This window comes from Humulus lupulus, chromosome 2, assembly GCF_963169125.1.
Source record: "Humulus lupulus chromosome 2, drHumLupu1.1, whole genome shotgun sequence".
In the NCBI taxonomy this organism is placed as follows: Eukaryota; Viridiplantae; Streptophyta; class Magnoliopsida; order Rosales; family Cannabaceae; genus Humulus; species Humulus lupulus.
Window position 1 is genome coordinate 170,590,191 of NC_084794.1, and position 12,968 is coordinate 170,603,158.

Sequence of the window (12,968 nt, forward strand, 5' to 3'; positions counted from 1 at the left end):
TTCTTGGTATTTATGTAAGTAACTCTTATTTCTATAAGTTTTCTAATAAAATTATGGTATTTTCGCAAATGTAAGTTTTAGTAAGAATTTGTATGTATAGTTTCGTTAATGGTCCAAGAGTCTAGAATAGTTGGGTCATTACACCCTTGCTAGTAGATGATGTACCCCCTGGGCGGTCTTTTAAGGTCGTACAATTGCGTAAAAAGCTCCAAATGATGACTTTTAAATGCAATAATCTTATTTGTTAGACTAATGACGATGTCTACACTATAAATATGGGTTATTAGAGTTTCAAAGTATTAATCACATTTTCCAACTCTCTCTAGCTCTCAAAGACCAAAGTTTTCTCCATGAAACTCATCAAGCTTTGCTTGACTTGCATGAGTTTTAAGGTTTGTTAAATCACAAATCTCATTCCACTTAGTTGAAGCTTCAACAAATAAGGGAAGGCTTGGAATAGAGATTTTGGACAACAATATTCTTATTGTGTATAAGCCTTAGAAGTTTCCCAAGTTTGAAGATTCAAGTTGCTCTAAATCAAAGGTTGTATCTATCTAACCCTAACTTTGTTTTGTGTTACTCTATTGTGTTTTCATTGTTAGTATTAATGATTAAATGTTTCGAAGTTCATCTTATCATCATTTACTCACTTAGCTTCTTATAAGCAAGATAATCATTTATATTGTGAACATGTTTCTTTGATCATCAAGATTTGCATTCATACTTTGAATAAAGTTCTGTTTTAGCATTTAGGGTTTCAAATATTAAATTATTCCCATTATTAGTTGTTGATTTGCAAAGTGTAAAGCCAGATATTCCCAACAAGACCTTTCCAACCTGAGCTCCTGAGTAAATCACTTAACCTCCGCATCTAGCCTAGCCAAGTCTTGGTGAAGCTTTGCCAGCTCCTCAGGCAGGACGACCCTTTCTTTCTTCATCTTATCGTTCTCGTCCTCAATCTTCCTTAGAAACTTTGTATAATGGAAAAGTTTGTGATGGAGGTGCTTTGTGTCCCGCATCAATCCATTCACCACTTTCGTCTGTTGGAGTGTGAGAAGAGTCTTTTGAAAATAAATGCACATTAAAAAGATGTGGAACATTATAAGAAACATGCATCAAATCTAGCAATGACAGCCATCATATATTGGATATAGGAAAGGAGAGCAATGTTCTGCTCCTGAAGTTGAGCCCATCGTCGGGCATGTATCCTGCCCATGACTTCCTTGACAGTGGATTGAAGCCTCGCTGCTAAAGGCGTCACCTCCTCGCCAAGCCTTGAAGATATCTTTGGAAATTCTCAAGGGTAGGATCAATCGAGTTGAAGTCTTAGCCTCACTGGAGAAAGGTCTTGACCATTGAGGTCATAGATTCGGTAGTATCCATCCCTGTATCAACCTCCTAGATAAAGGCCTCTTGAGCCTCGAGAAGTCAACCCACCTCTGCTAGTCAAATCAAGGACTTGGGATCCTGGGCCCCTGCGGAGACCTCACGAGCCAAATTCGCCGAGAACGCAGCCAATGAGGGTACCAGGGACTTCAAGGTAACAAAAAATTCCAAACCAATTGATCGACTGCTCGAGGAGTGTTGGTATTAAATAGAATAAAATAAGGGATGTAGCAAGAGATAATTACACATAATTATCTCTTTGCTTTGAAAAATTAATTCATTTACAATTTAGTCATTTTCTCTATCATTCTTTCTTGTGAAATCCTTACACTTGACATTATAGGACAAAGGTGACCCAGGGACCATGGACCTATAATACGAATCTCCAATAAACTAGATTATTAATTAAACTATTTATTTCAATAATCTTATTTATTAATTCCATTATTACTCCACTATAAATATGGAATTGCACTCTAAGTAATTATAGAATTATATTTATAGAGTTTTCTCTTTAGTCCATTGTTGTAATCAATAAATGTAGTTTTGTCCTCTATTTATTGGTTCGCTAATTAGAGCTGGTCAATAATTACTGTTTTACTTACCTCATGTTCCTTAAGTACCATTAATTCACCAATGTATAATTAATCTACAATCATATTATAGATTTGAGCTCAATAAGTATTCAGTCCCATAATTAACCCTTAAGGGAACCAATATTCGATTTGTTAGGAAAGCATGGATTCCATTATTGTAAAATCATGTTCCTAGCCATTCATGATATTGAATCTCTAAAACAAAAGTCATGAGCCTCATTATATCAAGAGACATTAACGAATGAATCAAAAGATCCAATAAACATAAATAGAAGTTCATGATAACTTAGGATTTAGAGTGATCTACAAATGATCATCTTCTAAGATATGAATTAAATTTGTATGGAAATTGGAAGTTTATAAAGATAATTACTTCACATAGTTCTTGTCATATATAATCAATATTATATATAGAACATTTACCAAGATGTATATCCACATTAGTAATCTGAATCTAGATTACTCGCATCCTAAATGCTTAGTAAATTGTACTAGCAACCATTTATTAAAGATTTTGTACTTTAATACGTTGCTAACTATTTTATTCATTATATAAGATATTAATTCTCCCGTACACATACAAGGTCTTATTCTCATAAATGAATATGGAATTTTCTAATATTTATACAAATTATTCAAACAATAATTATAACATTCACATATAATAAAAATTCACTTTTATTAAATCAATAAAATGTGTGAGAGCTTAGTGGATTTGTTTAGCAAACCTCTAGGGAGAGATTTGGTTAGTTCTACAAATAGAGGGATGGGACTAAAACTCCTTGACAAATATATTCTCCAATGATGGAAACCCAACTCAAAATCTGTATACATTGAGTGTGGAGTTCAATGGGTAATAACAAGTTTTTGATAAGGCAATAGTTGAAAACATTAATGTCTTAGAGTCCCATATAGAATAGTTAATGTTGGTTGCGACCGGACATGAGGGTCAAGCCATAGGCATTTAATGAAATTTAGTTAGAGAGCAACAAGCATCTCTAAAGGTAGCAAAAATGTTGTAAGAATTCCACCTACGTGAACCTAGAGGTGGAGCCGCCTCTCAAGAGAGTAAGAGTTTTCTCTCCAGATGGTTCATGAATGGATAAGCACAAGGCCTAAAAGTGCTAAGAGTGCAAAGTGGGAAATACGTGAGTAATCAGGTAGAGGTACGTGAGATACTGTCGGTTTTATCACTAGGAATGTTTGGTTCAATCATTTAAGAATACTAAACATTTCGGTAAAGCTTTGTAGTATTTTCACTAAGATAAAGTTCAAACCGAAAGGTACTTTATTTTATGCCCTAATATCATTCGGGATAATCAAATTAATTACCAACAAGCACAACAAACAAAGTATGCAACAGGGATACACAACCATAGCTCAATTCAATATTATACGGTCATAACCATTTCTAGATACAATAGAGCCAATGCCCGCTCTACGTGCAATGTCAACTTTTCTTACCTGGATTCTAATAATAACAGCAAGGCCACCCAAGGGTGATCTCATTCAAGCGTCTTTAGCCAAACCTAAGCACAATCAATCGAAAATAGATTAATTCCAAGCTTAGTTTATACTTCTAACTCTAAAATAATCAAAACTAAACTTGGCTTAAGCTTTAGAACTTTAGAGCTTTTCACAAGCTTTCCAACTATATAAAGAACGTCCAAATCTGACATCGGGATCAAACATTATGGTCAAAATACGAAATCCAAAAACTGTAAGCTAAAACAAGGTTGGCACCTCGGTGCATAAAGAAAACTCATTTTGAGTCGTTGTGCCCTCTTAAAGGTTTGTGGCGCCACTGAAGTCGGAGAGCAAACCCTGCTCTTGAGGAAATTCATTTGTGTCGCGATGCTCACCCAGAAGTGTCGCGACACCGCCGCGAAAAGCCCATAAACTTGTGTTTTCCCCTGCGATTTCCCACTCCCAAAATTGACCTAAACTCAATTCCAATAGGTTTCCCAGCAATTTTTCACCACAATTAACCTCAATCCAGCTATTATAACCCATTTATCACAAGAAATACCATCAAACAATCTGAAACACCTAAATACCAAAAATTGAAACTTTGAGTTTTAAATTTGAACCTTACCCCAAATTTGAGAATTCAACCAATTTTTTGGTTTCAAATTCAATTCCAAGCTTTAGAACAACTAGCAATTATGCTCCACCACCAACAATAACATACAAACTCCCTAGAAGCATCAAATTTTCAGAATTCAAATCAAACTCCCCAAACCTAAAGAACATTGAAGAACACCATAATTCCAATGAAAATCAGAGAAGAAAGGGCTTACCTCACTGAATTTTTTTTGAAATCCCTAGCTTGCTAAAGATGCTAGCAGCTCCTGATCCCTTCAAGGCACTTCAATTCTTTCTATGAATTCCTCAAAATCCCAAGCTTTGGCCCTTGGCTCTAGTGTTTGCCTTGACATGTTAGAAGAAAAATAGAGGAAGTGTGAGACTGAGAGAGCATGAATGGGAAGTGCTTCAAGACTTAGTAGGTTTAGTCTAGAAAATTGTTAAATGACCAATTTACCCCTTGCCTCATCTTAACCTCCAAACTAACTTCAAGGGCACTTTGGTCTTTAGCCTAAACACATAATTATACCACTAATCTCAAAAATTATCAACTAATACATCAAAAATAATTATTGAACCAATTTTATTCCATTTACCAATAATTCCCAAAATATGCAAAATTCCCAAAATACCCCTAGGCTTGACCCGACCCAGGCATTTATCCCCGTTTTGACTTTTCTGCTTAACTGTTTGAACGAATCCACTCATGTCCAAAAATCACAAATATATCCACATAATAATGTGGTTTCAAGAACATTGCACATTACAAATATACCCTTAATAGGTCAAAATTACGAAAATGCCCCTTTCTAACAAAAGTGAGTCTTTAAACACATTTAATACAAATAATCATGCATACTCAATCATATAATAATATAAATCAATTAATTAATCTAATTATCCCATGTGCCCTCCTGGTACGTTAATCAAGGCACTAAATCACATTAGGAGTTTTGGGAGGCTACAATTAGGGTTGGTTAAATACAAAATAAAATTGGTTAAGCACAAAGAGGTGCAAATCCATAGTGATTTCACTGAAGTAAACATGAGTGAGTTGACTTATAGTGCAGACATTTTAAAATGATCTTTTTGGGTCCAAAGTGTTTCTTTGGAGTATATAAGAGTACCCAAAAAGTTTGATGACATTTGGAGGTGTTTTGGGGCGATGTACGAGGCAACATTACAGAGAGATCGGCGTTATGTCGCCTGTTGGAGGCGATGCATCATTCGGTCTAGAAAATCCACGACAGATGATGCATTGTCTGCATGTAGGCGATTCATCACCTATGTGCAAGCGCTACATCGCTTGGGCGATCTGTACAAGGACGTATACTTAGGTGAACTTTTCTTTAAAACTTAGTTTAAAATGCTCTAATCTCATTGGTTAACACTAATGACGGTTTCTACACTATTTTAAGGGTTCATTTAAGATTTTGGGGAATTGATCACTCACTACTCTCTCTCTCTCTCTAAATTCCACTCTCTCTAACTCACAAGATTACTAATTTTCTCCAAGATCTTCATCAAGAAAGCTTGACTTGTTTTGAAGATCAAGGTTTGTAAATGTCAATCTCATTCCAACTTGTAGAAGCTTCAAGAAATCTAAGGGGAGGCTAGGAATAGATATTTTTGGACAAAAAATTTAATTTGTGTCAAGCCTTTTGTCTTCACCATTGATTCACATAAAATCATAATCTTTATGATTCTATGTAACTAGGGTTTTCTTTCCGAAAGGTCCTATCTATCTCATGATCTTATTTGTGTTATTTTTCAATTGTGTACATTGATATCTTGGGTTTGATTTCTTTGAATTAAAATATTCAAATTGTGTGTTAAGCCATAACCCCAACATCAGCTTCGAGGTGTGCTTAACTCTAGGCTTCAAATCCTCTATACGAGTAACAGGCCCTCTCCATCATGTCTACAACCCAATTTTCAAGCTACCGAGGGGGAATTCCATAATGCTCCTTAATGGCCTAAAGCGCGTTCGTGGTCCGTATTAGCAACGTCAACTTCTCAGACTCAAAAGTTTTAGTCGTCGGAGGCGGGACAATATAGTCTATTTTTGGTTTTATGGCTAAGAGTGCCTGCAATGACTCTCCCTCGGTTTGAGTGCTCTCCGTATCTCCTGCTAGGGAGACTATGATGTCTTTGGAGGTTGAATTCTTCTCTAATCTCTCAATCACCTTGGTCTGCTCAACGAATCCTCACTTCTACCTTCCTGCAATTCCTAGTATTCTCTGGTGTTAGGTTTATTCTAGGTTAGTTTTAGAGAGATATTTCAGATGTTATTTGAGTGTTTTTACTTTAGGTTGTGTAGGTTTACGCTTGATTTCCTCTTATTTCAAATTTTAATTGTCAACTACATAATATGGAGTGAAATAAGAATAAACATGTTAAATACGATGAATATGATGGATTTAGTGTTGAGAGTGGAGTTTCAAGATATTATGGATGGAAAATACTACGTTGAAGATGCACATCTAGTTTTTTCTTTCTTCTCTTTATTTTTATGTGTTTTCTTAGTAATTTCATGGATTTTGCTATTGTGAACATCATTTAAATATCTTTTCTAGGGTTTAAATGTAATCTCTTGATACTCTATTATTAGTTAATGTAGTTTTTATGATTTCTTATTCTTTATTGTGATTTATTCAATTTTTATCTAATGCTTATAGCTAATTTGTCATCTGTTTCATGATTTATGATTTTAATTCAAAATCTGAGAAGTGAGAATTAATTATGCTATAGTTGAATAGACATAAATTGCATATTGGATGAGACTACATGTATGGTTTGTGTAGCTTTTAGGGTTTATGTTCTTAATGTCTGCTATATGTTAGAATTTATCACAGAGTTGTAGAAAATTCACATATAGGTTGAGATTCATATGTCTTCTTTTTTTGTTTTTGTTGAAAAGATTCTTATGTCTTAGAAAGAATAGTGATTGATATAGTGAACCCGCTATCACAATAGGAAGAAGAATATTAAAATTTTGAATTAACGACATAATAGAGTGGATAGATGATGAAACTAAAATACCCTAGACTACATCCATTGAATTAATTTTGTGTTATTTTTTTTCTTGATTTGTTGAAATCGTTATTTCAATTAATTAGGCTTTTGTTATTATTTTTTCTTAAAATTCAAGTTTTTATCAACCACATAGAAATAGAAATTAATTGTTGGTAATTAGTAACCATGAATATGTAAGCTTGCGTATTGAAAATTACATAACAATTTTTTGGCGCTGTTGCCGGGGATAGTTTTCATTAATATTAACAAAATTAGTTTGATTCTAATTTGGTTTTTCTTATTTTAACTTATGTTTCTTTTTTGTGTTTGACTTGTGAGGTAAACAAAAAATGCTCCATCAAGATTTCATCGTGAGTTTTTCCCAACAACACAAAGAACAATTTTACCACACTTAGGGGAGATTTAATGAATTGGTGGAGATATACGATCACAATTTCTAAAGGGGATGTCTTACTATCGTCTTCTACAATGGGTTGGATGATGTTACAAGAAGTTGGGTGGATTATGAAGCAGAGGTAATTGGTGAACCTTTGTTAAGAAGATGTCATGAAGATATAATAGATTTGTTGAATGATATGATAGATTTTGATTACCACTGGCATTGGGATCCTTCACCGTAGGGTTGGACTCACAAATATCCCCCATCATTTCAATATCATAATACTACACACCAACCATATGAGCATGAAGAGCATAAATCAGAACTTGAATAAGTAATGGCCCAATTAGAGAAGACATTGAATTTTGATGGTGATAGTTTAAAGATGCACAAGATGGAGTGGTTTGTTGGTAATGACTCAAACAACCAATGTTGTAAAAGTTATTCGAATATTATAGGAGCACCAAAGATTGAGCCATTAGAAGAGATTGAGCATAAATTTGGTGAACAAGAGACCTCTGAAGTTGTATTAACTAAAAAAAATTCTATGATTAATACTTGCTTGGTAGATAATGATTATGGTGTGGAGAATGAAGTAAATTCCATCCTCGATCATGAATTTGTTGAGGATCATATCACAAGCATGGTGATGGATAGCCAAGTGGATAGTGAAAAAAACATACAAAAGGGTTAATAGAGGAGTTCTCATATGAAGGTGTGCAAAATATGACATTAGAGGATGAGGAAGCACATGTAGTTGTGGATTTGAGTCCATCCATGATACTATCACATACACCATCAATAGATCCATATTTTCTATCGATGGCACCTTCACCATTTTACATTCTTTGTGAGCTACCAAAGTTTTATCCCTAAGCTCGTCATTTAAAGTCTTGTGTTGGTGTGACATGTCGAATATATTCATATATTGTTAAGCTTGAGTCATTCACAATGACAACCTTCAAGTTTTCTTGCATTACGCTTATAATGGGCGTCAACCACTTATTGATGTGTTGACGAATAACTTTATATTTGTAACTTGAGAAGGACGACAATGAGAGTCACTGCAATGGAGCAATGCATTGGATTGCATGGAAGTTTTCTTTTCCTTTTTAATTATGTATACATTGGGGAAAATGTTTAGATTAAGTTTAGGGGGAGGATTTGATTTTTATTGTTTTTCTCATTGAAGATATCTTAGTTTGCTTATGTTTAGCTTTTGTTTAAGTTTTGTTAGGTTTATATTTATTTTTATGTTTTGTTTAGTTTTTGTTGTGGGTGTTAATGTGAATCAAGTTGGAGATGAATTAGCTAAAGAGAACATGTGAATGTTTTGTTGTATAATTCGATGAAAATAATGTTTTTGCTTTAGTCTGTGTGCTTAGTTTAAATGTTTCTTTCTTTTGCTTGGGTTCACTACACATAATTGAGCACTTTATCATGATTTTTAAGTTGTTGTTTCTTGGAGAAAATTTATGCTTGCTTAAACTATTTTTAAAATATATATATTAATTGTCCTAGAACCTGTTTGATCATTACATGAAACGAAATCTTTGACAATGCATGCTGGGAGATGATTTAGGCAATTTTTTGAATGATTGAGTCTTTCAAGCCGACCTTGATAAATAATATCCCCAGTCACCCTTAATGTGATTCTCTTTTTGTTTAACACCTATGTAACTGAGCTTATTTGAGACTTCATTATCTTTTCTTTCATCGAGTTATACCATGAGCATATAAATAATTGAGTGAGGATAAATTGTAGTAGTGTTTACGTTGGAAGTGTTTGTGTCAACGATGAGAAAAAATAATAATAAGAGAGAGATGAAAAAAATGGTCATTGTATTTAACTACACTCCTTAAGTATTACAAATAAAATAAGTTTATGGGAGTGTACTTTGTGAAAAATATATATATATATTGTTTGATCTCTCTCAAATGAAGAAAATGGAAAAATTAAAGGTTTGGGGAAGTATAGGTTGGTATTAAATGATCAAATCAAAGGTACGCATCGAAATATATGGACTCATTTAATAAATATTAATACCAGCCAGGATCATATACATATATAAATATTAAATCACACACAAATAGATCAATGATTACCTCTTGTAGCCTATCAAGTGTCATTGAGTCTTTTTGTATAAATCAATGATCTTCCTATCCAGTGTTCTGAGATCTCACACCATGATCTTCTAGACCAATCCTCAAACACACAAGGACATGTGTGGGCACGTATGATTCAAAATGTTGATTTATGTGACTCCCTAGATGTACTCAACACATGAGATCTAGAGAGTTTTGACAGAGAGAATGTTTATATTAGTTTTAAGGTTTAGAGAAAACTATCACTTTTGAGAGAGAGTGTGATTAACCATCATTTTTCTGAATATCACATACATCAGATTTATAAAGATGTTTAATCTAATTAAATAATCTTTATTTAATTAAAACTGATTAAATATTTTTATTTAATCATATTTAAAAAGAATAATTAAATAACTGATTAAACAAATTTATTTAAAATTCAAAATTCAAATCCCAGGGATAAAAACTCTGATGCTAGGCACCACACACTGTACTATTTAGTGTGTGTCGCTCAGCCTTATTAGGGTTGTCCTAATTTTCTCATTTGTTTATTTAATCAACTTTTAAGACAAGATATTTATTCCAACATAAATATCAGTTTATTTAAAATTAACTTTATATTAACATATCAGTTTTAAATTAAATAAATAAATATCATATTATAAATAAGATATTTATTATTTTTCCCTCTTTATATTAATCCAAACAAGATGAATATTAATTTTAACCTATAGTTTTTCAAAATAAAAACTATACAGTTAAGGTGTTGTTTGGTAACACTTAAAAAAATATTTTTTTTATTTAATTAATTAAAAATTTGACAATTAAACAAAAAATGTGTTTGGTAACTCTATTTTTATTTATTATTTTTTTAAATTTTAATTAAAATTTATTAAAATTTGAAAATAGAATTTTTTCACTTTCAAAATTTTTTTAAACAGTTTTCAATTTTTTCTTTCTTTTTTTCTTCTCTTCTTCAAATCAACATCTCATATTGTTAAACAAAAAATAAAAATAAAAGTTATCAAACGCGTTTATTATTTTTTGTTTTTAAAAACAAAAAAACAAAAAAACAAAAATAGTTACCAAACATATTTTTATTTTTTTAAAATAAAGAAATAAAAAGTAAAATTTTATTTTCATTTTCATTTTTGTGTTTAAAAAATTTAAAAACAAAAATTTTACCAAACGGACCCTAAATAATTAATTAATTCACAATTAATCAATTACCCATAACTATCAAATTATTATTTTCTTGCCCTAGAAAATTAATTCATTTGCAATTAGTCTTTTCTCTTAACAAATCTTTCTTTTGACATCCTTACCCTTGACAGTGTAGGATAGAGGTGATCTGGGGACCATGGACCTATCATACGAAGCTCCAATAAACCAGATTATTAATTAAACTCTTTAATCTAATAATCTTATTTATTAATTTTATGATTACTCCACTATAAATATGGAATTGCACTCTAAGTATTTATAGAATTATATTTACAGAGTTTTCTCTAGTAGTCCATTGATATAATCAATATATGTAGTTTTGTCGTCCATTATTGGTTCGTTAATTAGAGCTAGTCAAAATTACCGTTTTTCCCTTATAATTACCTCTTGATCCTTAAGTACCATTAATTCACTATCGAACAATTAATCTATAATCTAATTATAGATTTGAGCTCAATAATTATTCAGTTCCAGAATCAAACCTTAAGAGAACCAATATTCAATCCGTTAGGAAAGCATGGATTCTAATATTGTAATTAATGTTCCCAACCATCCATGATATTCAATCTCCAAAACAAAAGTCATTAGCCTCATTATTCTAAGAGACCTTAACGAGTGAATCAAAAGATCCAATAAACATAAAGAGGAGTTCATGAATACTCAGGATTTAGACTGATCTACAAATGATCATCTATTATGAGAAGAATTAAATCTTTACGTCAAACCAAAAGTTTATTAAGATAATTAATTCTCATTGGTCCTATCATATATAATCTCTATTATTTACAGCACATTTACTAAGATGTCTATCCACATCAGTAATTCGAACCTAGATTACTTGCATCTTGTATGCTTAGCAAATCGTACTAGTAATCATTCATTAAAGATTCTTTACTTCAATATGTTACTAACTATTTTATTCATTATATATGATCTTAATTCTCTCATACTAATACAAGATCATATTATCATGAATGAATAGGGAATTTTCTTGATATTATTATATAATTAATTCATACAATAATTATAACATTAAAATATAATAAAATTGTTCTTTTATTTAAAACCAATCAAATGTATTTACATGCTTTTAGGGCATTAATCCTAAAGTATCGTATTTGTATCAAGTTGGTTTGTTGGTTTATATGTTATGGTATGATTAAGCCTAACATGCGTTTATTATCTACCTATGCCTAAGTCGTTCATTACAAGCCTATAAAAGTCATTTTGATTCTTGAGCATGTTATTGTTTACATAAGTAGAGAGTGGTGAGTGGAGCAAGCTTATAGGATAATTAATTATGATAACTTTTTTTTAATTCAACAAGTATAAATAGATTCGAATGATATTTACTTTATTCATGGCTATGCATACATGCACACTATGTGGACTTACGTAAAGCGTGGGAGTATTTGGACTTAAAGTCTAGACTTTGTAGCGATTGGTTTTTTTGAGAATTATATGAGCATGTGATTCATAATTTTGAGGCTCGATTGATTGTTGTTAGCTTGATTCATGTTTGGTGTCTTTGGGTTTTTAGGAGTGTTTAGAGTTCTTTGCTTGAAGGCAAGCAAAGGTTGATTTTGAGGAAATTTTTTAGGTTGATTCTAGGTTAGTTTTAGAGAGTAATTTAAGATGTTATTTGAGTGTTTTTACTTTAGATTGTGCAGATTTACACTTAATTTCCTCTTGTTTTAGGTTTTAATGGTCAAGTACATAATATGGAGTAAAATGAGAACAAACATGTTACATATAACGAATATGAAGGATTTAGTGTTGAGTGTGGAGTTTCAAGATATTATGGGTGGAAAATAATACGTTGAAGATGCTCAACACACATCGTTTATGCTTGGTAACACAAGTCTGAAACTTCAACCCGTATTTTGACCATGATTTCTTCATTTTTTTTGGAAAAACTCTTAGAAATAGAAGTTTTATACTTTTTTCTTAGCTTTCCATTTCTTTTAAAATCGTTGAATTCCAAGTTATATTGAGACAGTTATGGCCAAAATACAATCAGTTGGCGGTGTAGGCTGTTCGAATTAAGTTTCAATTTGTTACTTATTTGAGGGTCGCGATGCTACCATGTGGCACCATGGCACTGATGCAGTTCTAGGTTTAAAATTCAAATTTTAATGAATTTTTCATCACCCAAAGGTCGGGGCACTATAAAT